Genomic DNA, 25,482 nt, shown 5'->3' with positions numbered 1-25,482 from the left:
TCTTCCAATTTTATTAATGCCAAGCAACACTAGCAAAGGAACACAACTGAGATCTGAATACTTTGATGACTATAGGGACATTGAGTTTTTCTAGCCAATACTATATCATACATAAGTTCAGGTAGTTGTCTAAAAATCCTAAAGAGCTCTTCTTAGTATATATGTCTTGAAATTATCAACTTGGTACATAATAACATATATTTATTTACTTACTTTTATACCATGTGGCTCTGAGAAACTAGGCAAGCTGAAATTAAGGTCCTAGGAAATTCCCATAGGAAAAACAAAATTTCAATGGCAATAACTATAGTAGTTACATACATATATGTATGGCTAATGTATATATGTATATATTTGTACACATATGTATATATTATGAATCTAGATTAATAAACACAAATACACATATCAACATCAGGCCTATACAGTCACATCTAGCAGCAGTTAGGCTTGGCAGATGCATAGACACTCTAGGGTCCTGCCCCACTTCCCTCTGTTACTCAGTTCTCATATCATCAGGCATATTTAATAAAGTATGTAGGAATGATCAACAAGATGGAGGACTAAGTATTTTCTCTGATCCTTCATAATCTTTCAATCCTCTCCCAAAAAAGACATATATGCAAGAAACAAAACAATTTCATCTATCTCTGTGGTCTATAATATCATGAATCCTGATTATTTGGTGGATTGATAATTGCTCTTAACTCTCAAAGAGGACCAAAATGACATCACTATGATGGGGTAAGGTACAGTGTCTGACTTTGGCTGATCAGACCATATACAAGCTAAGAATGCTCGACCAGAGGTTGGGTATAAATAGTCCTTATGAACATTTGGGAAGGAGATTCTCTAAATTTTCAACATCTCACATTTTTGAGGTACTTCAATTCTGCTTTGCACAGAGAGCATAGTGCCTTCTTTGATGTGGGCATGATATGCTGGACAATCCTTTAACAATTCTCCCATGTCACACAATCAATTCGAAAATTCTTCAGAGAGACCTTGAGGGTGTCCATGTATCACTTCTTCTGACAACTATATGAACACTTGCCTTTTGTGAGTTTTCTGTAAAATTGTATTTTAGGCAAAGTTACCTTTGGCATTCAAACAACATGGCAAGCCTATCAGAGATGTGCTCTCTGCAGTAGAGTTTGAATGATTAGAAGTTTATCTAAAGGAAGGATCCAGTACCTTATCCTGCATGGTGATTTTTAGAATCTTCCTAAGACAATTCAAATGGAAACAATTCAGTTTCTTGGCATTGTACTGGTAGACTGTCTAGGATTCACAGGCATACAACAATAAGGTCAGGATAGCAGCTCTCCAGACCTTCAGCTTGGCAGGCAGTCTAATACCTCTTATCTCCCATACTTTCCTTAAAAGCCTCCCCAATACTGAGATAGTGCTGGAAATGCATATGTCAACCTAATAATCTATGTGGACATCCCTCGAAAGTATACTGCTAGGGTAAGTGAACTTATCCGTGACATTCACTATATCTCCATTTGATATAACTGATGGTTCCATGTGAGAATGGTGTGGTGCTAGCTGGTAGAGAACCTGAGTTTTCTTGGTGCTAATTGTTAGGCTAAAATTAGGACAAGCAACAAAAGATTGATCCATACTTTGCTGCATCTTGGCCTTTGAGGCTACATTGAAAGCATAATCATCTGCAAACAAAAGATTATGCACCTGCTCTCCTTCCATGTTAGATTTGGCTAATGATGAACTACTAGCAGAGAAGCCTAATTTATAGTGCTTAATGTGAATCCTCAGCTCCTCCTCCATGAGGAACCCCCACTCTTTATAGGGATGTACAAGTCTTCCACAACTGATCATAATAGAACTCAATTTTACAACCCTTCCTCCTAATGCCACAGAAAACCAGAAGGCTTGCTTTGGGTGAGAGTAAAACATTCTGTGTTGAAATGGTATTAAGCTAGAAAACTGAGGGAAAGAGGGAACTGGAGCAAAACACTGTATATAGTATGCATAGATATAATATGTCTATTAGAAACAAAGGGCCCAGAATCCAGCTGGGACAAGTTCTGTCCCCTCAGAGGTCATTTGTAGCTCAGTGTTATAGTGCGCAGAGTAACAACCCTGGAGTCATAAGGTCCTGCGTTCAAATCCTGCCTCATACACTTACTAGCTGTGTGACCCTAGGAAAGTCACTTAATACTGTTTGCTTCAGTTCCTCATCTATCAAATGAGTCAGAGAGGAAAACAACAAACCACTCCAGTATCTTTGTCAAGTAAACTCAAAATAGGGTCATGGATAATGGGAGATGACTGAAATGACTCAACAGCAACAACAAGAAGCCTGGTAAAACATGTCTGCCTGAAGTAGGATGAAGGTGAGATACCTAGGGAATAGGCCCTAGGGAAAAATCAAGAAGTGAGAAATAGGGCAATATTGGTAAAAGGACAAATTGCCAAAGATCTCATATGGAAGAATATCAATTTTTAAAAGCCTGAGCATGTGTGAATAAACTAACATGGAAAATATCAATCACAAAAGCAATTATGACCTCTAGATAAGGCAAATAAGTTCAAACATCTATGAGTAGTTATATTAAGAGAAATGAAAATGAATCAACACCTCATAAATAAGAGGACCCTGTAAATTCCCAAGAGAGAAAAGAACCACAACATGCTATTCCTGAATGGTTTTAAAGAGAAATAAGAATTGTGGGTGCAGAATTTATGGCCAGAACAAGAGAAATAATTGGAACAATAGAAAAAAGTTTTATACCTATACTATCAGATCTTACCAAAGAAACAAAAGAAAGAATAGATTATTTGGAAAGCAAATACACAGAATTAAAGGACAATATGGAAGAAAAACAAGAAGACATAATGCTAAAAGCAAACATGATCTCCATACTAACAACAAAAATTGATTTTGAGGAAATAATGTATAGTGACAACCTATGGATTAGACATCTCCCATAAAAACTTGGCAAATAAAAAACTGCACAATATAACGAAAAAAATAACACATTGCTCAGAACTTCTGAACACAGGAAACAAAGCAGACATAGACAAAATTCACAGATTGTCTCCAGAAAAACAACAACAAAATACTATGCTTCAATTCCTAGGAAATATGGTGATAAAATTTAACAAATTAAATGATGGATAACCCATTCTGCAAGCAACCAGGAGGATGATCTTCAAAAAAAAAGGGAATGAAACTCAACACAAGACTATTCTGAACCCACAATAAAGTTAAGGAGAAAATGGAACAATGTTTTCTGGAGATTATGAAACAGATCAAGGGGAACTATTTTGTAAATCTCAGCTTGACCATAAATGAAAAAGGTAAATGTTAAATAAAAAGAGGTATTTGAAACATTCAAAGAAAGAAAACTAGACCTTAATAAGCTATTTGTTTCTCAAAAACCCCAGACAACAGAAATAAAAAGTATAAGCAAATATAGCAAGCAAGAACAACAAAATATTAACACAGAGGACATTAAGAAAATTCTTTCTAAATGCACATAAGAAAATAAGGATGAAAGCTGAAGTCAAATAAAAGTGATGGTGTTAAAACAGAACAACATCTTGCCTATAGGTGAATCTATGTTTGTTTGGTTTTTGTTTGTTTTTGTGAATCTAAATTATAAAATGGAAGGATGCATAAAAGGGGAGGGAGGAAGAAGATAGAAGGAAACATAGATGTGGCTTTACCAAGGAAAAGGCTAATAATGAAGGGACAATAACTCTTATGGAATCTCAGGAAGAAAGGAAACTGTAGGATAATGCGTAAGGAAACAAAGTGAGCAATTCAGAAAATAGGGTAATAATATGGTAATTTCTTGGTTAGTGAGTTAGGTTGCACTTTAAATAAAGTGCTGAGTTTGGAGTCAGGAAAACTCACTTTGCTGAGTTCAAATCTGACCTCAGACACTTACTAGCTGTGTGACCCTGGGCAAATCACTTAACCCTGATTATCTTAGTTTCCTCATATTTAAAATAATCTGGAGAAGAAAATGGCAAACCACCCTAGTGCCATTGCCAAGAAAACCACAGAGGAAATCATGAAGAGCCAGACATGACTTAAAAACAACTGAATAATAACAAAGGGGTACCCCTGATAAGTGATCCTATAGAGGAAGAGAGTATTAGAAAAATCAATCATGCTGTTTTAGTAAAAGGGGGAATGCTCCTCAAGGCAATTGCTGCCCAGAAGAGTGAAAAGATATGGACTCAGGTAGGAAATTTCATGGCAAATAAGAAAACAATTATCATGGGGTAAACAAAGATTAATAATGTACTGTTTTGGCCAAGATGGTGGAAGAAAGGCTGAAACTTTCTGAGGGCCTGACACAATCCATCCATATACCTCAAAAAAATGCCGTGAGAGAATTCTTGGAGCAGGGGAACTCCCAAAAGAATAGAGTGAGACCATTTTCCATCCAAAGACAGATTAAAAGGATCACAGGGAGGGCTTGCTGTACCAGGGTGATAGAGGAGTGCAGTGTGTGGCGTAGATCCATGCCTCTAGAGCCTTGGAATCATCAGTGTTAGCAACTAGTTCTGGAATTTGGCTCACAGACCAGTGAGTGGGTGCATAAGTTGGTGGGGGAAGATATCAGGGGTCACTGCTGGAGATAAGGCAGAGCACTGTTGTGCTGTTCAGGAAGCTGACTTCAGTGGCAATGACCCAGTTGGAGAGGGGCACAGGCATGCCAAGGTTGTGACCACAGAGAATCAGATTTCTGCTTCCAGGTAAAAGAGCACGTGGGCCCATGGTTTCTTACAGGCCAGGTGAGCTGAGAATGAGCCTCTCCTTAGATTGTGCCATTTGAGACCCCCTGAAACTTGGGTCAGTGAGTCCTGGAAGCAGTGCCCCACTTTAAGAAGGGGTTAAAGGCCAAGAAATAGATGGTCAAGATGACCAGGTAGAAAACGTAGCAGACCATTGAAAGTTTCTTTGGTTGCAAGGTAGATCAAAATACATGCTCAGAAGAAGATAACAAAGTCAAAGCTCCTACATCCAAAGCTTCCAAGAAAAATATGAATTGGTCTCAAGACATGGAGCACTCACAAAGGACTTTGAATTTAAAATAAGATTGGTAGAGGAAAACATGGAAAGAGAAATGAGAGTGATGTAGGAGGGTCATGAAAAAAGTCAACAGCTTGAAAAGCCAAATTGGCCAAATGGAAAAGGAGGCACAAAAGCTCTCTGAAGTAAATCATTGCTTAAGAATTAGGATAGAGCAAACAGAAGCTAATGACTTTATGACAAATCAAGGCACAATAAAGCAAATACAAAGGAAAAAATAGAGGGCAGTGTACAATATACAATGTACAAAATACTAAATCTTACAAAAACCTAACAAGCAAAAATTGTTGAAGGAGAAGAGAGGAGAAGAAGGGGGATTTTACTTACATACTCAATAGACAGGCAATACAAAATAGAAAAGAGGGTAAGAATTAAATAACTAGATAAAATAAATAAAGAAAAAGAAGTGGATGTATTAAAGAAAAATTCCAAACTAAGGAAATGGGTAACAAATAGAAGGGTGGGAAGGGGGACGCATTGAGGGTGAAAGGAAGAATGCCTGTAGGAATGAGGTTAATTTAAAATAGATTAAGCTATGATAACTAAAGAAACCGAATATTGTTTTTATGTGTGTGTGTATATATATATATGTAGATGTTGACATGTATGTATATATATACATGTATATATAAAATTGAGATACTAGGTGTATATACATATATACATACATATACACCTAGTATCTCAATATAAAATGTTAATGGAGAAAACATTAATAAAATGAAAAAGAATGACAGATTTTATAAAACCCTCTAAGACATACACCTAAGAACAAATACACACACACACACACACACACACACACACACACGTGTGCGTGTATGTAAATGAGGGGCTGGAATATAATTTACTATGCGACAGATAAACTATGGGAGCAGGATAAACTAGATAAACTAAAAACAAATGTTCCCAAGATAAAGAGGAATAGACAAGGAAACAACATTAAGCTGAAAGGGACCATGGAAGACAAACTAATATCAATATTAAATGTATGTTTCAAATGCCTTTGTACTGAAATTTACAAAGGAAATGATAATTTAACCACAAGAAGATATAAACCTTACAGTCTAACATAAGATACACAAAAAAAGCTTCCCTTATCTCTTGTGTTTGGAGCCATTAAGGGAAATATAGAATAAAAGAAAATTATTGGAGAAAATAGAACTAAAAGACTTTGGGCATCTTCTAAATATTGCTAAAGACCACATATTTCTCAATACCACACAGAACTTTTTTTTTTTTACAAAAATTACTATGTCTTAGGGTACAGAAACATTATAAACAAATGCAAAAGCCAGAAAGAGCAAATACATCCTTTTCATCTCATAACATAATAAAAATAGTGAACAGTTCATTTACCACAAATAAAAGATGCAGACTTAAATACTTATAAATGAAATCCTAAATAATGAATGGATCAAATGATAAATCTTCTGAATAATTCACAATTATTTCAAAGAATATGTCAATTATTAAATAATATACCAAATTCTGGATGTAGCTGAAGCAGTCCTAAAGGGGAAAAATCATATCCCTACAAACATATAATCAAATGGAAAAGAGAGGAGTAATTAACTTAATGTTGTTGTTTTTTAAAAAAAAGACTAATAAAATTGAATAAATCTTTTGTCAATCTTATTTTAAAAGGGTGGATGAATCACCTAAAAGAGAAAATTCACAAAGTCAAATCCTAATTTGAAAAAAAATATCAGAATCTACTATGCACAGTTATATATTAACAAAAATGAGAAGATAAAAGAAATAAATACTTTCAAAAATTAAAAAATACCCAAAATAACTGGACCAAATAGAAATCTTAGTTCAATCCCAGAAAAGGAAATAGAACTAGCTATAAAGGAAATACCAAAAGAAAAAAAAAGTTCCTGATAGATTTACAGGAGAATTCTTTCAAACTTTGAAGAATTATCACTTACTCATACCACACAAATTATTCTCAAAAACTTATAAATAACGTGCTTTACTAGTTTCATTTTATGAGACAACTATAGTCTTTAATACCTAAATCAGAGAAGAATAAAGTACAGAGAAAAACTATAGGCACGCGCACACACACACACAGATTAAAGCTAAAGGAGTATGTATGTGTAGATAGATAGATGGATGGATGGCTATGCAAACATATGTGTATGTATGCGTATATGTATATATGTGTATGTATATATACAAATATAAGTATGTATACATGTATGTGTATATATGGATGTATGTGTGTGGACACACAGACACACACATGTTCCTTTAGCTTTACTGTCCAAGTTGAGGGGATGAGGTATACCTAGAGAAGGTGGGACTCAAGATGTGCCCCTTCCCAGCTAAAGGACAAAAATTGGAGGGAGTAGAAAGAGGAATTGGAATTATGGGCAGCATCTCCTGGGGTCAGAGCCCACATAAGGTCCTGGGTCCACTGATGCTAAGGACTTGCCCATGTATATGGCCAGTGTCACATCTCTAGGTGGGCTCTCCTTTGCTGAAGTTTTCTTTCCAATTCCTCAGTGATATCTGTGGAGATGGACATGACAGAAGGAACCTTAGGCAGGGAAGAGACTGGGGCAACTTTCTTTGGGCTGATGAGACCCTTGGGCTCTGTCTTGGCCTTGTTGGGCACAGGTGACACTTTGGGCAGCAGCTTCCCTTATGTTTTGTGTTTGGAGCCATCAAGCATGTGTGGGGCAATGCATCTTCATTAATGTGTTGGGTTGTGGGCTCATCACTGATGGGGATAATGTAATTCTCATCTTGAGCAAGCACAGATAGCAGAGGTGTGGGAAACCAGGCAGCCTTGCCTAGACCAGGCAGCAGCTGAATTTGTTTGGCTTCTCCTAAGACTTTCTTATAGTACTCATCTGGGCAGAAGAGGACCAATGTCCACTTGGTGTTAGAAACAAAGTAGTTCACTACATCACGGAGAGTACAGCAGGACAATGGTTGATGACATAACCACACCCTTTGTGCTTCACCTTGTTGTGCCTCACCACCTCTGTGCAATTGGCCATTTGGTTGATAGAGATGGAGAAACCTCCAGAGTGGTTACTCCCAGGCCTCAGTAGCATGTTTCTGTCTGGATATATTTTCAGGGACAGCTGCACCCCCACCCAGATTACATTCAGGAAGCAGAAGGGCTTCTCCTGGGCCCAGTGATACTTTTCCTTGGTTAGGGCCTCAGATATCATATATCTGTGTCCTGGCAACAGGGTCAGGTTGTGAGGGACCTTCAGCTCCACCACTGTCATGATGGAACCCTTTTACATCTCCTGAGACTCCAGGCTGTCCGCCTTGAATTTGATCTCCTGACCTTCCAATGACAGGAATAACTGAATACCTGAGTGCATGGTCCTGATGCTCCTTGGGGGCAGTGCCAAAAAGTTGCTCAGATCCACCTTTCCCACATATGATGGGTCTCAGTTACTGTTGTAGAGATAGATTCTGAGATTCTGGAAGTCAGCCCAGAATTTCTCATAGTCCTTGTCTTTTGATCCCTTCTTCTCCAGAAAACCCTCAGAGTAGTGAGAGGAAGAATACGCTTGGATTCCAGGGCCTTGGGGAGTCATGGGGCTGTAGCCATGGCTACGGGAAGAAAGGGGCCCAGAATCCCGGAAATCAAGGAGTCAAACAGCTCATGACAATCAGCTAGACCAATATAATAGATATTGATAAAACCTGCTTTTAAAAACCCCATCAAAAAGAGTTTATCAATTTATCTGAGAAAAAATTCATTTTTACAATGTTGTATTTATACCAGAGATGCAAGATTGGATCAACATTAGGAAAAGTTCAACATAATTTAATCATATTCAAAATAAAAACATCCCCCAAAACATCATTATCTCAATAGATACAGACAACCTTTATTAAGTACAATCACTTTTGCTTTAAAAAGATAACTTGAATGATGAAAATGAAAAGAACAAAAAATATCAAAAGTTAATATTGCAAAATTTCAAATAACCCATGCCCATCTCCTTGCAGAAACGGAAAGTCTGAAAGAATGGTACATTATACGTATTTTCAAATGTTTTTAATATATTGATCAATTATAGTGATTTTTTACTCTTTTGGTTTTTAAATATTATTTTTATGTCTTTCTTAAAAGGGGAGGAGAAAGGATACTGGAGGAAATGATGGTGATTTTTTAAAAACACCAATCAATTTTTTAAAAAAATTATATAATTGCTGACACAAATTTGCCCCAGGTTATATTTATAATAATAGATGACATTTTTATCAGACTTTAGGATTTATAAAGTACCATCCTCACAATAGCCCAATGAAGTAGATAGTACATGCATTATAATCCATATTTTGTAGATGAGAAAATTAAGGTCTGAGTGACAACTTTCCCATAAGTATATAGCTAGAAAAATTTTTACGTGGATGGAGAGCAAGTAATTTGAACCCAAGACTCCTAAGTCTAGTACAAGGCTCTCTATCCAGTATACCACACTGCCCCTTGAAATATGACAAACTGGAGGCATGATTGTGGAATGAAGATTTGTATTACTTCAAGGACATGTCTCCAATTTTTTGTCTCTGCATACAAAATGTTAATTGCTCAGGAATTGTTTTCTTATCCTGTGATCTCACAATGGTGCACTTTAGAAGGAAACCTGAAATGACCATAATTCAATTCAAACCTGTTAAGAAACAAGGGAACAATTCCTCCAACCTGCACAATAATAGTGGTATAATTGAGTATAACTTGGAACCTATTTTACTTAATGATCCAGAAATTTCCTAGCACCAAACCACTTTTTTCCAATGAATTACTCGATTAAGGTAGGACTAATGAAATGCCTTCTTTCAGGACTTCACTGCCCAAGTCTTTTCATTTTACAGCAAACATGGCAAGGTAGAGTTGAAAAGGAAGAGAGGCTGGATACACTCAATGATAGGAAGGTTTTTGGAACCTGCTTTTCTGTCTATTGAATAACCATATAAGTAAATCATATTGGCCTTTGTTAATATAATAACAATTTACTTCACATTTGTCTAGCAATTTGCTATTTGCAAAAGCCTATATTCACAATAACCCAAAGATATAAGTAGTATAAGGATTGTTATTCCTGTATGAAAGGTGCAAAAACAGATCATCAGAAAAATCAAATGACTTTTCTTTACTCATGGGACTCATAATTGTTGGAGCTGAATGGAAGCCAGGTCTTCTGAACCCTAACTTCAGTGGACTTATTATATCAAGAAAGTGAGAAAAGAACTTATTACTGAAAATAGATGTGTATCAGATTTTAGTAATTATATTCCTCTCATCCCACTACATATAGCCTCAGTATAATGGTCACCCTTCTCTTTAACTGTTAGTGGCACATTTTCTTATAAATTCAAATTCTGGGATCTAAGGCAATCAAGGGGTCTGTTCTAATGTTTCCTCCCATAGTAATAGAAGTACACAAATTCTCTCATTAATTAACTAACTCTACATCAATTTACAAAACACATGAGAGGAAATTATTTTTTCATAGATTCCCTCTACTATCTTTCTCAACCCCATTAATCTCAGAGACTTAAATAAATATACTATCTACATAATTTATGAAAGGTATGATGAATAATATGAAGACATATATAAATTTTACAGTTTGAAGGCTATCTAGACTCCTCTCCAATTACTACCTGCAACTACTCAACTCAGGAAACAGTTCCACCATTTAACTTCCTAGATAACCAATCTCTAAGATGACCAATCAAAATATTTAAGAATGACCCCCAAAACAGCCATCAAGCAACCTCTGGAGCAGCAAACCCCACAAAAAGATGGGCTGAGATTATTTTCCAGCTAAAGAAAGATTAGAGGGAGCCATACTGGGCTTGAAGCAGAATCCAACACCCAGATCATGCCAACACAGTCCCCAGGCAGGCTGCACCAGAGAAACTTACCCCTGAGCCTCTGAATCAGCTGCAGCACTGGCATCTTCTGGAACTAAACTTATGGTTGGTTGAGAGGGCTGAACGGCTGGCTGGGGTTGGGGGTGGGGGTGGTGGAAAATACAGGGATGTCTGTGGGACCTAAGGAGGAATTTGGCTATCCCAACCCAGCATGGAACCAGAAAGAAATCTTGAGTGGCAGGAGGCCCAAGTGGGGGAGGGGTGTAGGCTCATCAGTGCTAAGAACCACCACAGAACAGAAAGTTCTGCTGGCAGGTTAATTAACAAGTTGGCTTGAGGTTATCTTTGGACCAGAGAACAGGCCAGGAGAGAGATAAACCTGCCCCCCCCCAAACTCAAACACCTGGGACCCTCTGAAGCTTGGGATAGTGTAACTTGTAAGTAGGGCCCCACTGTAAGAGGGTGTTAAAAATCAAGTAAAAGATGGCAAAAAGAGCAAGCAAAGAAAGTTAAGAACTATAGAAAGTTTCTTTAGTGACAAGGAAGATCGAGTTGCACCCTCAGAAAAGGATAACAACCTCAGGGCCCCTATATCCAAAGCTTCCAAGAAAAAATGTGAATTGGTCTCAGTCCACAGAAGTGCTCAAAAGGGACTTTAAAGAGAAAGTAGGGGAGATAGAAGGAAGATTTAGAGAGGTGGAGGAAAGAATGGAAAGCAAAATGAGAGCAATGCAAGAAATTCATGAGAAAAAAGTCAACAGCTTGAAAAACCAAATGGGAAAGGAGATACAAAATCTCTCAGAAGAAAATAATTGCCTGAGAATTAGGATTGAACAAAGGGAAGCTAGTGACTTTATGAGAAGCCAAGATTTGGTAAAGCAAATACAATTGAATAAAAAAAAATTCAAGGCCAATATGAAATATCTCCTTGGAAAAACAGTTGACATGTAAAATAGATCCAGGAGAGATAATTTGCAAATCATTGGACTACCTGAAAACCATGACCAAAATAAGAGTTTAGATATAATCTTCCAAGAAATTGTCAAGAAAAATTTCTGTGATATTCTAGAAGCAGAAGGTAAAATAGAAATTGAAAGAATCCACCAATCACCTCTTGAAAAAGAGCCCAAAAGGAAAACCTCCAAGAATATTATAGCCAAATTCCAGAGCTCTCAGGTCAAGGAGAAAATAATGCAAGCAAGCTAGAAAAAAGGAATCCAAATACTGTGGAGCTACAGTAAAGATAAAACAAGATGTAGCAGCATCTACATTAAAGGACTGTAGGGCATGTAATATGGTATACCAGAGGGCAAAGGAACTGGGACTACAGCCAAGAATCATCTACCCAACAAAACTGAGTATAATTTTTCAGAGGGAAAAATGGAATTTCAATGAAAAGAAGGACTTTCAGGCATTTGTGATGAAAAAAAACAACATGAACTGAATAGAAAATTTGACTTTCAAATACAAGACCCTAGAGAAGCATAAAAAGAGCTCCAATGACCTTATAGGGTGACATCTTGACTCTTGTATAAATTGGATTTAAGTGAAGCAGAGCTTCAAAAAGTCATCAGCCTCACACTGTCTTCTAGAGTCACTGAAGTCCAGGGCATGCCCTGGATGACTTTGGCATCTTTGGAGCACTCCACAGCATGTGCTTCAACTGCTTTCATGGCCAGTGGGATAATTTTTTCTCATCCACCCACTCTGATGAGGAAATCTTCACATTTTGAGGGTAGATAATCCCCTAACTCAACGATGGGTTTGAGTTCTGTTGGTTACCCTTAACCTGGCTTAGCTTCTCTATGAAGATGATTTTACCAGGGTGTGGCTACTACACATAGTATAGTTTCTTAGAACCACAAGTGAGAGGTGAATTCCAGGTAGACACCAAAGGTGGATGAGCAGCCCTGAAAAAGCCTCAGCCAGCCCTCACACCAAAGATACTAGTCCTCCTTGACATCCTGTTTTCATATGGTTATTGTTTAAAATTCTTCTTTCGAAAACTTGTTCATATCCTTTGATCATTATCAACTATGTAATGACTCTTCATCTTATATATTTGTCTTAATGTTCTATATTTATTGACTAATAGTTGATGCAAATATTTTCTCCACTCAATGGCTTCTCTTTTTAGTCTAGCTGTATTGATTTTGGTAATGCAAAAATTAAATTTAATAAATATTGTCTATTTTATATTTTATGATCAAATTTGCCCTTTTTATGGATAAAATTTATCTTAGGTAAACTTATGAAAAATACACTTTTCCCTTATGCTTCCCCTACCCCCTTTTAAGACTATGATTTTTGGTAATGAAATCTTATATCTATTTCGCAGTTTATGATTGCATATAGTATTAGATGCTGCTTTAAATCTGTTTTCTATCTTACTCATTTGCAATTTTCTAGCAGTTCTAGTCATATTGGGATTCTATATGTTAGTAATTTCTATTCTTGAGGTCATCAATGACTGGGCTACTGGTTTTTTAAATTATTTTTTATTTTCATTTATCTAGTTTATTCCATTAATCTTTTCTACTTTTAACCATTTCCTAGTAGTCTGGATGATTACTACTTTACAATAAACTTTGAGGTCTGTTAATAAAAAAAAATTTAAGAATTCTCTTCTGGATATTTTTTCCACCAGAATGAGGTAAACTTAGTGCTCTTAGGAAGTATTTCTTTATATTCTTTCTTCTTGACAGTTAATTTAGAAAATAAATTATTTTGGTTAATTTTTTCCTCTGTCAATAAACAGTTTCTTTTCTCTCCAATTATGGCAGTTTACTCCTCCAGATGGCAATTAAACTGCCACATTCCTAAATATTATATTACCTCTTCAAGATATAGTAAAAGTATATATAGTCTTTACAAGAGAGGCTATTGAAGTTAATGTGACATAGGTAAGAAAATACTTAAATTTTTTATTGACATGTTTAGTTTTAATATCACCTTCATTTTCAAATAGACACTTGCCCCTTCCCAGAGAACCATGCTTTATAACAAAAAGGGGAATACTTTAGTAAAAATAATTTACACATCAAAAAAATTCTGACATTAGATACAGAGTTCTACATCTATCAGCCCCCATCTATGCAAAGTAGGTGGGGTCATGTCTCTTCTTCATGGTTAATCCTGGACATTATAATCTTATAACAGTAAAATTCAGGTATTTGCTTTGATTTTTTTTTTTTGCTATTGTTTCTTCCACTTATATCATTGCAGTCATGAGATATATATCTATATATCTATATGTTTCCTAGGTCTACTTCACTTAGCATCAGTTCATAATGTCTTCTCTGTATTCTTCATATTCATTATTTCTCACAGTATAGCATTCTTTCATTGCAGTAATTAATCTTAATTTTTATTGATTTTTAAAATTTCTTGTATCACTAACATTTCTTCCAATATTACTGCCCCCTCCCAGAGCACCATCCCATGTGTCAAATATTTTAAAGAAAAAAAAAGAAAATGAGAATAAAAATAAACAAAATTAATTAATACATCAAAAAGTCTAAAAATATGTGCATTGTAACACATCTGTATACTTCTACTTTGTTTTAAACTCTTTGGCACTAACAAAAAGTGTTGCTATAAATATTTTATTACATGTGGGATCTTTTTGTAAAAACCTCTTTTAAAAAAAGATAATAATGGGAAAGAAAAACTTTGTCTTCAGCACATAACTAATTCAAGTCTTGATGGTTCTGTGATTTTTATTACCATGGAGATATTCTATATCAGTTCAGTTTGAAACTTCTCTATTTCTTAGGAGATAGTCTGTGACTTTCTATGATTCAAAATATTCATCTCCAAGTTACCAGTCCTCTGGGGAAAAAAGTATCCTTGAATTTTGCTACTCTAATCTTGTCTTATTCTTCATATTCTTCATTTCTCACAGTGTAGCATTCTTTCATTGCATTTGTTCCTATTAATTTTCATTGATAATTTTTTTTTATTTACTCCAACCACCAATCCAATTAGACAATAGAATGTAATGGAAAAATGGCTCAACTTAGAGTTTGATGACTTGCATTTAACAAGGAGCCCTATATCTTCCTAGCTCTGTGACCTTAGACAAGTCATCTCACTTTTCTGAACTTCAGATTCCTCATCTGTAAAAAGAGTAAATACCTACTATTTTCATAATCTACCTCACAGGATAGTTTTTAGGAATGTGCTTTTTCAACCTTAAAAATAAGAAGTATGGATAAGAAATAAGTAGTTTTCTATTTGGCCTATGTTTGCAGCAAATACCATGCTTATTTATAAAACTCAATGTTGTAACATTATGGGCAAGGCCATCTCCTCTCAAGAATGTCTATAATCATTGCTTGAATGAATGTATAATATTTTGCATCAAGCAATATTTAAGGATAATGGATAAAGGTTCACCATTATATTCAGGAAGAGTTGATTTCAAGCCCTGCTTCCGACATACAATATGTGTGTGTGTGTGTGTGTGAGTGTGTGTGTGTGTGTGTGTGTGTGTGTGTGTGTGTGTGTGTGTGACAGAACAACCCTTCTGGAAAGCAATTAGGAATTATCTAAGTAAAGTGGCTAAAATATCCATACTCTTTCATTTAGAGGTTTCACTTCTACTCATTCTCACCATATTGCTATTGTTCTGTAATTTTCAGTTGTGTCTGACTTCACCCCCCATTTGAGGTTTTCTTGGCAGGGATACTGGAATGGTTTGTCATTTCCTTTTCCAGCACTTTTTACAAATGAGGAAACGGAGGCAGCAGGGCTAAAATGACTTGCCCAGGGTGGCATAGCTAGTGTCTGAAACCAGATTCAACTCATGAAGATGAGTTTTCCTGACTCCAGGCCTGGCACTGTACCACTTGGCAGTCTCACCTATTGAGTGGGGAATAGTTAACTAATTTGTGCTACATGACAGTAATGGAACAATTCTGTACAGTAATAATCAATGAATGTAATGAATACAGAGATACAAGGGAATATTTAAATGAACAGATGCAAAGCAAAGAGAAGCAACAGAACAATATGCACAACTACAACAATTTAAATAGAAAGAACACAAAATAATTACCAACAAATATTGTGAAATTACAAAAAGAAAAAGCTTTGCACAAAAAAATAGATACAAGAAGATAACCTCCAACTCCTTTGTACTGATGTGTGTGCAAGGATCTATGTATTCCATGTATGTGTATGTGTATGTGTATGTGCATGTATATGTGTATATGCATGTATATGTGTATGTGTATATGCATGTATATGTATATATATATGTCATTTTTGTTATCTTTTTCTCATTTTCCCTTTCTTTTTCCTTTTAAAATATTATTATATAGGTTAGACTTCTAGGAGGGGGAAGAAAAAAGATGTGGGGTAAATTTAGGAAATATATATATATATACAATTTTTTAAAAAAACATGTGTTAACATGGCAAATTGCTTACCTCTTCAGTGCCCCCATCTAATTTTCTAAGATTGAAAGTTATAGACAATTTGGCAACATGTATCAGTGAAAGGAGTTTACATACTAGGGACTTCCACACATAGTGAAATCACAGGTACCATCTACAAAACAAGAATAACAGCAAAAATTAAGCATGTATCTATTAACTATTAAACCATTAAACAGTTGCAGCCTTTAACCTAAAGGCATATTTGAAAGAAGACATTGTTAATGAACCATTTAATTTGCCATGGTTCAGGGTGATGGCATTACTGGTGATCTTGTGCGTCAAGTGATAGGAGGGACTATATCAAGTCAGAAAACATGAGGTGCAACCACACAGCACAAGCATGTTGAGACCATCCTTTGTCATTATGATTACATTCCTTCTTGTGCTTTAGGTCACAAACTCTGCCTTGCTACTCTTTACTAAAATTGATGTCCAAATTAGGCCAACACTTTCTAGCATTGTCTGAGATTATTACCATTTATTCAGAAAGACATAGAAGGGATTCCTGTATAGGTGTGAGTGAGGTCCCTCTGAGGTGCCTTACATTTTGCCTTGGAAATTCTGTGGTTCTATTGCATTTGAAATTCTATTAAAATAGATTTATGCCATTAGGATTCAGATCCTTGTCAGAAAGGGTAGGTCTACATAACAACTAGATAAACAACTTATGTGATTAATTTACTTAGACAAATGGGACTTATCCAATTCATAGAATTTTGAACCTGGAAGTGCCCTTAAATATATGATGACTTTGTGTAACTCTTCCTCACTTAAAACCAATTCATGCACAAGTCAAGACATTATCCATCACCTATCAGAGTGGCAAATATAACAAAAAATTGCAAAAATTGGATGTTGGAAGGGATGTAGGAAAGCTGGGAAGCTAGTTCACTGTTGGTGGAGTTGTGAAAAAGTCCAACCATTCTGGAGATCAATTTGGAATTATGCCCAAAGGGCTATAGAACTGTGCATACCCTTTGATCCAGAAATAACATTGCTAGGCTTATATCCCAAAGACTTCCCAAAAAAGAAAAAAAAAAGACCTATTCATACAAAAATTTTTATAACAGCTCTTTTTGTGGTGGATAAGAATTGGAAATCAAAGGAAGGCCCTTCAACTGGGGAATGGCTAAACAAACTGTGGTATATGATGGTGATAGAATATTATTGTGCTATAAGATATGACAAGCAGAATGACTTCAAAGAGAGCTGGAAAGACATATACAAACTGATGTGAAGTGAGCAGAACCAAGAGAAGATTGTGCACAGAGACAGCAATATTGTTTGATGAAGAACTGTGAATGACTTCACTATTCTCAACAATACAATGATCCAAGACAATCCCAAAGGACTATTGATGAAACATACTATCTACCTCCAAAGAAAGAACTGATATCAATGGAAAAGACTGAAGCACGAAAGTTTTCACTTTCTTTCATTTTGCTCTTTTAATAAGGTTTTCTTGTATTAAATGGCAAATATGATAATATTTTCAAAAATCATACATGTAGGTTCCATATCTGATTGGTTGCCCCCTGAGGGAGGAGGAAGGGGAGAGAGGGAAGGAAGGATAAAAATTGGAACCCAAACTATAAATTAAAATGTTTATTACATTAAAAAGAAGACATCACCCTTGATGTCATTGATCCTCTTCAAAAACTGACAAACAAAAATAAAAAATCCAAACTTCTCATTTTAGAGATGAAAAAACTAAGGCAAACAAAGAAAAGAAAGGGCAATGTCAATAAAAAGAGAACTCCATATCACCCTGGAACACAGGCCAGTCAGTGGCAGAACCAGTATTCAAATTCAAATTTTCTAATTCTAAAACCTATTTTCTTTCCATTTTCAGTGACATCATGGAGACACAACCAAAAATAAAGCAGAGATATGATGCAATTTGAGGAATAATTCAGTATCCATACATGTTTTCCCCTATAACCTAGATACTCTGCCTCTTGGAAGTTGTTAAGAAGACCCAAGTTTTCTTTCCTGGAAATTTGGATTTTTCCCATTAAACATGTAATTAACCAATCGAGTCATTGTGACTTCTCTATACAGACTAATTGTAGAATAAACACATTGCACTAAGTGCCAGGTTACTAAGTAAACAATAACCTCTTATTACTGCACAACTTGAAAATAATTTTGAGTTCATTAAAAATCTTTGGACCATCTGTGCCATCTTGTCTCATTATCTATAGGAAAACTCTGTTTCCAAGGAGGAAGTAGGGCCAGTGAAGAGAATTACTGTTATGCCAAGTCAAAATGTCACTGAGTAAAAGTGTAAAAATTCCCCTTAAAAACAAGCTCTTGGAGACATCAATTTCTATATCCTCCCTCCTCCATGAAGTAATTCAATATATTTTAGCTTATTTCTGCCTTTTCTCCTCCCAAAAAGAAAACATTTCTCTCATCACCCTCCAAACCTCCAATCCAAACAGGGTATAATGGAAAAAGGACTCAACATGGAGTCTGGAGATTTGACTTTGAGTTGAAGCTGATACCTTACTAACTGTGTGACCTTGGACAAGCCATTTCAATTCTCTGAGCCTCAGATTTCATATTTGTAGAAAGAGCTAACTATGACTTTTCGCACACTCTACCTCACAGGATTGTTTTGTGGAGTGTGCCTTTTCAGCCTTAAAGGAATGAGTGTTTTTGGTGATTATGAGGGCCACAGTTCGAGAATTAGTACCTGGCCTTGGTATTGACCCTTCCTTCAGTTTATGGTTTGATTTTTGAGAGCTCACTTAATCTCTGTCTCTGTCCCTCTCTTTGTATTTGTCTCTGTCTCTATCTCTCCATCTCTGTCTGTCTGTCTCTTTCTTCCTGTCTTTCTGTCGCAGTCTCTCTCTTTTGTCTCTTTCTCTCTCTCTGGCTCAGTCTCTGTCTCTCTGTCTTTCTCTCTATCTGTCTGTCTCTCTGTCTATCTCTGTCTCTGTCTCTGCCTGTGTATCTCTCTCTGTGTCTGTCTCTGTCTGTCTGTCTCTGTCTCTGTCTCTGTCTCTCTGTCTCTCTCTCTCTCTCACACACACACACACACACACACACACACACACACACACACACACACACACACACACAGATAAAACTAACACTGGCCCTTTCTGGGGTTGCTGAGAGAATTCAGTAATTGACCTCAAAGGACTTCATAATTTTAGATTGACAAGGAAGCCCCTACTGCTGGCTTTAGTTCTCTGGCTTCTTCTATTAGACATTGATGGACATAAATCAGCAGCAGAATTTTTGTTCTTTCTCTATCCCTTGGGCATAAACTTCAAAACAAATCCAATCATTAACCTTTCCTGTTTGCAAAGGTTGACATTTTTGCTTGGATACACAAAGTTTATACTTATGCCACTGCCCCATGGGTGTTTCTTCTTCTCCCCCCTTGGCTTATTTTATGTTACTCCCTCTGTGGATGTAAATTTGCTTTCATTCCTGGCTGTAACAAAGGTTCTTGTTTGAATTCTCCAGTGGACCCATGGGTGGAATTCAAGCCATCATTTCTTGGTGCTGAGCCTCTGTTCCTAGAGCTGAGCTGGTCCCTGACCATGGACATTCTGTTCCAAGGATTATATTGACCATTATTCACATACCTCATCACCCACCTCCGTGTATTTAATGCTCTCCTTCCTCACTTGCACTTCCTTGGCTTCTTTTTGAGACTCAGCTCCAAAGCCACTTTGCTTAGGAGGCCTTTCACAGGTTGGATTTGTATCAATCATATATGCACCTACTTATATACACATCTCTCAGTATAATGTAACCTTCTTCCTTTTTCTTCCTTTTTTTGTATACTCAAATTAACACAGTGGCTAACACATAGTAAGTTATTGATTGACCAATAATAGAACTTGCCAAAGCTTATGATCCCCTGCAAAGTCATTGGAAGCCAAGGGTCGTTCTCAAGCCATGACCATCATTATGATTATGAACATGATCATGAAGATATTTGAAAAGGAGCAGAGATTCTATTTACTGATTAACAATGAAGAGTCATGAAATGGAAAGAACACCAGGTTTGGAGTTAGAAGAATTTGTTTCAAATCCCAGTTCTCCTATTTATGAGGCATTTAAGCTTGGAATAAGATTCTTCAAAAGATCACTTGGACAATAGTTTTAGCTGATAGAGATCTTAATATTGGCCTTTGGATTTTTTTTGGACTTAAAGCTCCAGATAGATTCAAAGTTCTACATATTTCTAAGCAATCAAATATATGTCTCTCACAGGAAGTCAGAAAAAAGGCACTATTCTCTCTCCTCTCCCCTAATTATAACAAAAAACATCACATATGCATCAAGGGACTGGAATGCATGAGTCAGGTCATCCTGGCAGATTTCAGTTCCCATCTTATTCTACATGACACTAAAGCTATATTTTGTAGTGGCCATTTATCACAACATAGACTCCCAGAACCAAATATAATTTAAGGTCATGTTTATAGTAGCAAAGGAAGTAGAAAATCTAAGATGTAATGCTTATGACCTATACAAGTTTATTTTTATTTATTTATTTTTTTGCTAGGCAATGAAGGTTAAGTGACTTGCCCAGGGTCACACGGCTAGTAAGTGTCAAGTGTCAGAGACTGGTTTTGAACTTAAGTCCTCTTGAATCCAGGGCCAGTGCTTTATCCACTGCACCACCTAGCTGCCCCCTTATTTTTCTTCATCTGTAAAATGGGGATGATCCTATTTCTCTTGTTTACCTTAAATGGTATTTTAATGATGAAATAAGATAGCATATTTTAAAATCACTTTGTAAACCTTAAAATCTAGACAAATATAATTTATTATAATTGCCTTACTCCTCTGAACAATAAAAAATCAGTGGCTTTGTTTGGATATGTGGTCCTGTGGTAGCCCTCAGTTCGCACAGAGGTAAGTATGAAATCAAAGGATGTCAGAGCTGGAGGAGACTTTAGAGACCATGTAATTCAAATCCCTCACTTTACAAAGGAGGCAACTGATGCACTGAGAGGTCTTGACCAAAGTCTTGATGATTAGCAAACAGTTGAGCCAGTACAAGAAACAAGGTTGGTTAGTTTGTCTACTAGTCCAGTTCCCCACTCCTCTCTGTCTCTGTCTCTGTCTCTCCCTCGATCTCTATCTCTGCCTCCCTCCCATCACCTCCCCTCTCTTAAAAAATCATTGCTATCTTTGGTATTAATAGCAATTGCTTATAATGAAAAATAAATATCTATTTTGAGAAAACAGTGGAATAAAACTGACAAAAACATCAAACCAGTCCAGCATTATATTCTGTTGTTTTTGTTCAATTGTGTGAGATTCTTCGTGACCCCATTTGGGATTTTCTTGGCAAAGATACTAAACTGGCTGGCTATTTCCTTCTGCAGCATTTTTTACAGATGAGGAACTTAAGCAAGAGGGTTAAGTGACTTGCCCAGGGTCACACAGCTAATAAGTGTCTGAGGACAGATTTGAAATCAGGAAGATGAGTCTTCCTGACTTCAGGCTGGGCACTCTATCTATTGTGCCACCTACCTGCCCATTATATTCAGTGCTACAAATGAATAGTTCTGTCTTTGCAAAGAAGGGAGGAAACTGAATTCTCATTTTTTCTTTAAGGTTACTCTTGACTGCTATCATTTCAAAGCATTCAATACTAATAGTCTTGTTGTTTTTCTTCACTCTATTTATCATACATTTTGTCTTCCTGCTTTTGCTTAATTCATTCTGTGCTGGTCTTCCCATACTTCACACTGAGTTGTGGTTATCTTTATTTCCAATTCATGAATGGTAGCAGCTTGGACCCCTACTTCCTATCATCCAAACATGATGTTGTATTTGATTATCTTGCCAGGATAGTTTAGTGTTAATATTGGGAAGATTTCCAAGGGAGTGGGGTATTCCAACATAAAATACAGGGGAGAATCTGATATTTATCCAGTTTTACAATCAATTTCTATTGAGTTCCTTCAACCCCCTGACCACAAAGTTTTTGTTCTTCTTGTTGTTCTTGTTGCTGTTTTGCTATGTTCTAGAAAGAACTTTACAAATGGCAACAAAGAACATAATTTTTACTCCTAGTCAGCCTTTCTGATTCTGATTCTCAGAAGCCATGTGGCACATATTTGGGCCTAGAAAGTGAAGAGTAATTCTTCCTTCTATAACATAAACCTGTGCTAGCTGAGTTAGGTCAAGGTAAGAGAGAAATTTTTAAGAAATAGAAGTTAAGAAAATTAGCTCTGTGTTTCAGTATAGCATAGTAGACCATTCAGAACAATTCTTTCCCAAGATATCCAGAGAAAATGGAGATTATTTTTGCAATAGATACACTAGTTGAGTTATTTGAAGGTTAAACTTCAACATTTATATTTGATCTTTAGATTGTGTATATAACCTGTGTCCCAGAATTTCAGTTCTGACTTGACAAGCACTGAGTTGTATTTTGGGGCTGCTCATATATCATTTCTCTTTGGCTTGTTACTGCACAGTTTCCCTTGAGTACATCAGAATCTCATTAACTCTACCCAAGGAACATAAGAATAAAAGTTGTATCTACATTTCTACAGGAAAGATAGAAGGACCCATGACATCCATTAAAACATTCATGCCAATAAAATCAATAAGCTAAGATAGGCCTTATTTTATATGACAAAAACACAAAGGACTTGTACCTGAACCCATAAATGGTCAAGATAACTCTGGCAAGTACCACCTACCATTTGAAAACAGAATGTTTCAGATATTTAACACTATACAAGAGTTGGGATTTCCCAGCCAAGGAAAGGCACTTTGGATAGATGCGGGGTCAATCTCTCTCACCCGAGTGAATCCCACCTTTCCCAAATACCTAAGTAGTCCTCTGTGCTTAAAATATGAAATGGCTGCCAAGGGCACTTCCAACTCTCAAATTCTGTGATACTACACCGTGGTTGAGGGCCCACTGGATACTCTGGAGATCTGAAACTCGCTAAATAGCCACTAAAATCCTTTCCCGTCCCAAAGAGAGAAAGCAGTAAGAAGAGATAACAGGAATTTTCTAAGTGTACAGAAATGATCTTCCAATAAGATATTTCACATTGAATAGCTGTCAGTATAAGGCAAGAGTCAAATTTAACCCATACATGATGTCTTCAATCGATAATCTTGTAGCCAAGATGAAAGAACACTGTCTCATTGTGATGAGAAAACTGCACTGAAACTTTTCTGAAGCTTTTCCTAACTACAGCACCTGTAAGCTGAGGAGAGAACTCTCCTGTGAATATCTTTCTCATGAAATTTCAGCTGTTTCTACTTTTGATCAAAGCCAGAAATAGTATCAGAATCAAGTGGTTCTTTTCAACAGGAACTGAGATGGAGATTGAAACTTTTCTTTCTTCCTACAGTACTTCAGGGATCACTGACTTTGTTATTGTTAAGGCTCCCTTCCTCTATGCAAATCACAGCCCTACCCCACTTTTTCATAGGTATTCTTCATGATTTGCCCCAAAATAAAACTAAACTAAACTAAACCACAGAAAAACAAACAAACAAAAAAATTACCTGTTGGTTGAGTCTCTCTGATCTTAGCCAGGCAGGTACTTGGATCCTAGAATGTGAAATCTGGAAGATACATCTACAGCTGTAGCGTCGAACTCTATACACAAGGAATCCCCACTGTAACATGTCCTACTAATTGTTGTACAACCTCTGCTTGAATGCATCCAGTGAGGGGGAACCAACCACCTCTCGGAGGCATCCAATTATACTTTAGCCCAGCTTTTTGTTGTTGTTGTTGTTGGGCAATTGGGATTAAGTGATTTGCCCAGGGTCACACAGCTAGTAAATGTCAAGTGTCTGAGGCTGGATTTGAACTCAGGTCCTCCTGAATCCAGGGCCAGTGCTCTATCCACTGTGCCACCTAGCTGCCCTTAACCCAGCTTTAATTTTGAAGAAATTTCTATTGCATAAAGTCTAAAATGATTGACAGACAGCTCTGTAATTGGATTGATCAACATATAATCTATCAAGGATGATAACCCAATTCTCATTTCTAGGCAGTGGCAGAACTGGCATCTAAAAGTGATTAGAAAAATGTCAATTTGAGGAAAACACAGGACATATTATTTCAAGGTGAAAAACCAGGAACAAAAAGCCAGTCTAAGATGGCTCCAAGTTGTCAGCAATGCACCAATCTATATTGCTAAGACAAGCAGGAAAAATAGGCAAAGACACTAAGATACAAAGCCAGTACTCACTCCTAGAACAGGAGATGAAATTCAGAGAGTGCCAAAGGGTCAAGTATTTTTCTGATGTACATATATTCCCTAAGGAATGCTTACAATTCCTGTCTACCATGAGCCAACATGAGGTCATGCATGGTCAGGGGTGGGATTTGTAGACTCCATCCCTATGGCCATGCTAGCCAGATAAAAAGATTTACTTGGGTTTGTGTTCCACTTATGAAATCTTCATCAGTCTTAGATCATCTCCAAAACACAAACACTAAAATGCTAATGAATGCATATGCATGTCTTTAAGGTAGAAAACTCAGCAATGCTTCTCTAGGCAACAAAGTGGCTCAGGAGATACTGAGTGCCAGGTTTGGAGGTAGAAAGACCTGAATTCACATCCAGCCTTAGACATTTAGAATTACTCAGACTTTAGGAAAGTCATTTAATCTCTACCTCAGTCTCTTTATCTTTAAAGTGGGGATCATGTTGTGAGGATCAAAGGAGATAATTGGAAACAATTTATCACAGAATAGGTATTGTGATTATTATTATTATTATTATTATTACTATAATGTTCTCTCAAAAGCACATATCAATAATTCACACAATGGAGAAAGAACCAATATATTCTTTTCATCCATATAATCTCTGAATATATTTGGACCTCCAGAAGAGCACCTTTGGAATTGAGTTATAGAGAGAGGCTCCTATTCTGGAATCTTGATTGTGTGTGTGTGTGTATGTTTAAATGGATTTAATCATTTATTCTACCAACTATGCCTCTTCTTTGACTGTCTCTAAACACAGCTTGTCAGTCAATGAAATAGAAAAACTCTGTCACATCAGAAGGGGCCAATAGAGAGAAAAGAGACTGGGTATATGGCATATGAATAACTCTGTTCCACCTCTTGGTGAATTGAACTCA

The 25,482-nt window shown here is 36.5% G+C and overlaps 1 pseudogene; it reads right to left on the bottom strand.

Moving 5' to 3' along the window:
- Positions 1-7,535: 7,535 nt before the first annotated feature.
- Positions 7,536-8,657, bottom strand: LOC122738860 (annotated as a pseudogene).
- Between the last annotated feature and the right edge of the window lie 16,825 nt (positions 8,658-25,482).

The sequence above is a fragment of the Dromiciops gliroides genome, chromosome 2 (genome assembly GCF_019393635.1).
Source record: "Dromiciops gliroides isolate mDroGli1 chromosome 2, mDroGli1.pri, whole genome shotgun sequence".
NCBI lineage: Eukaryota > Metazoa > Chordata > Mammalia > Microbiotheria > Microbiotheriidae > Dromiciops > Dromiciops gliroides.
The sequence above is the reverse complement of the archived record's forward strand: the minus strand, read 5'-3'. Positions and strand labels throughout refer to the sequence as shown.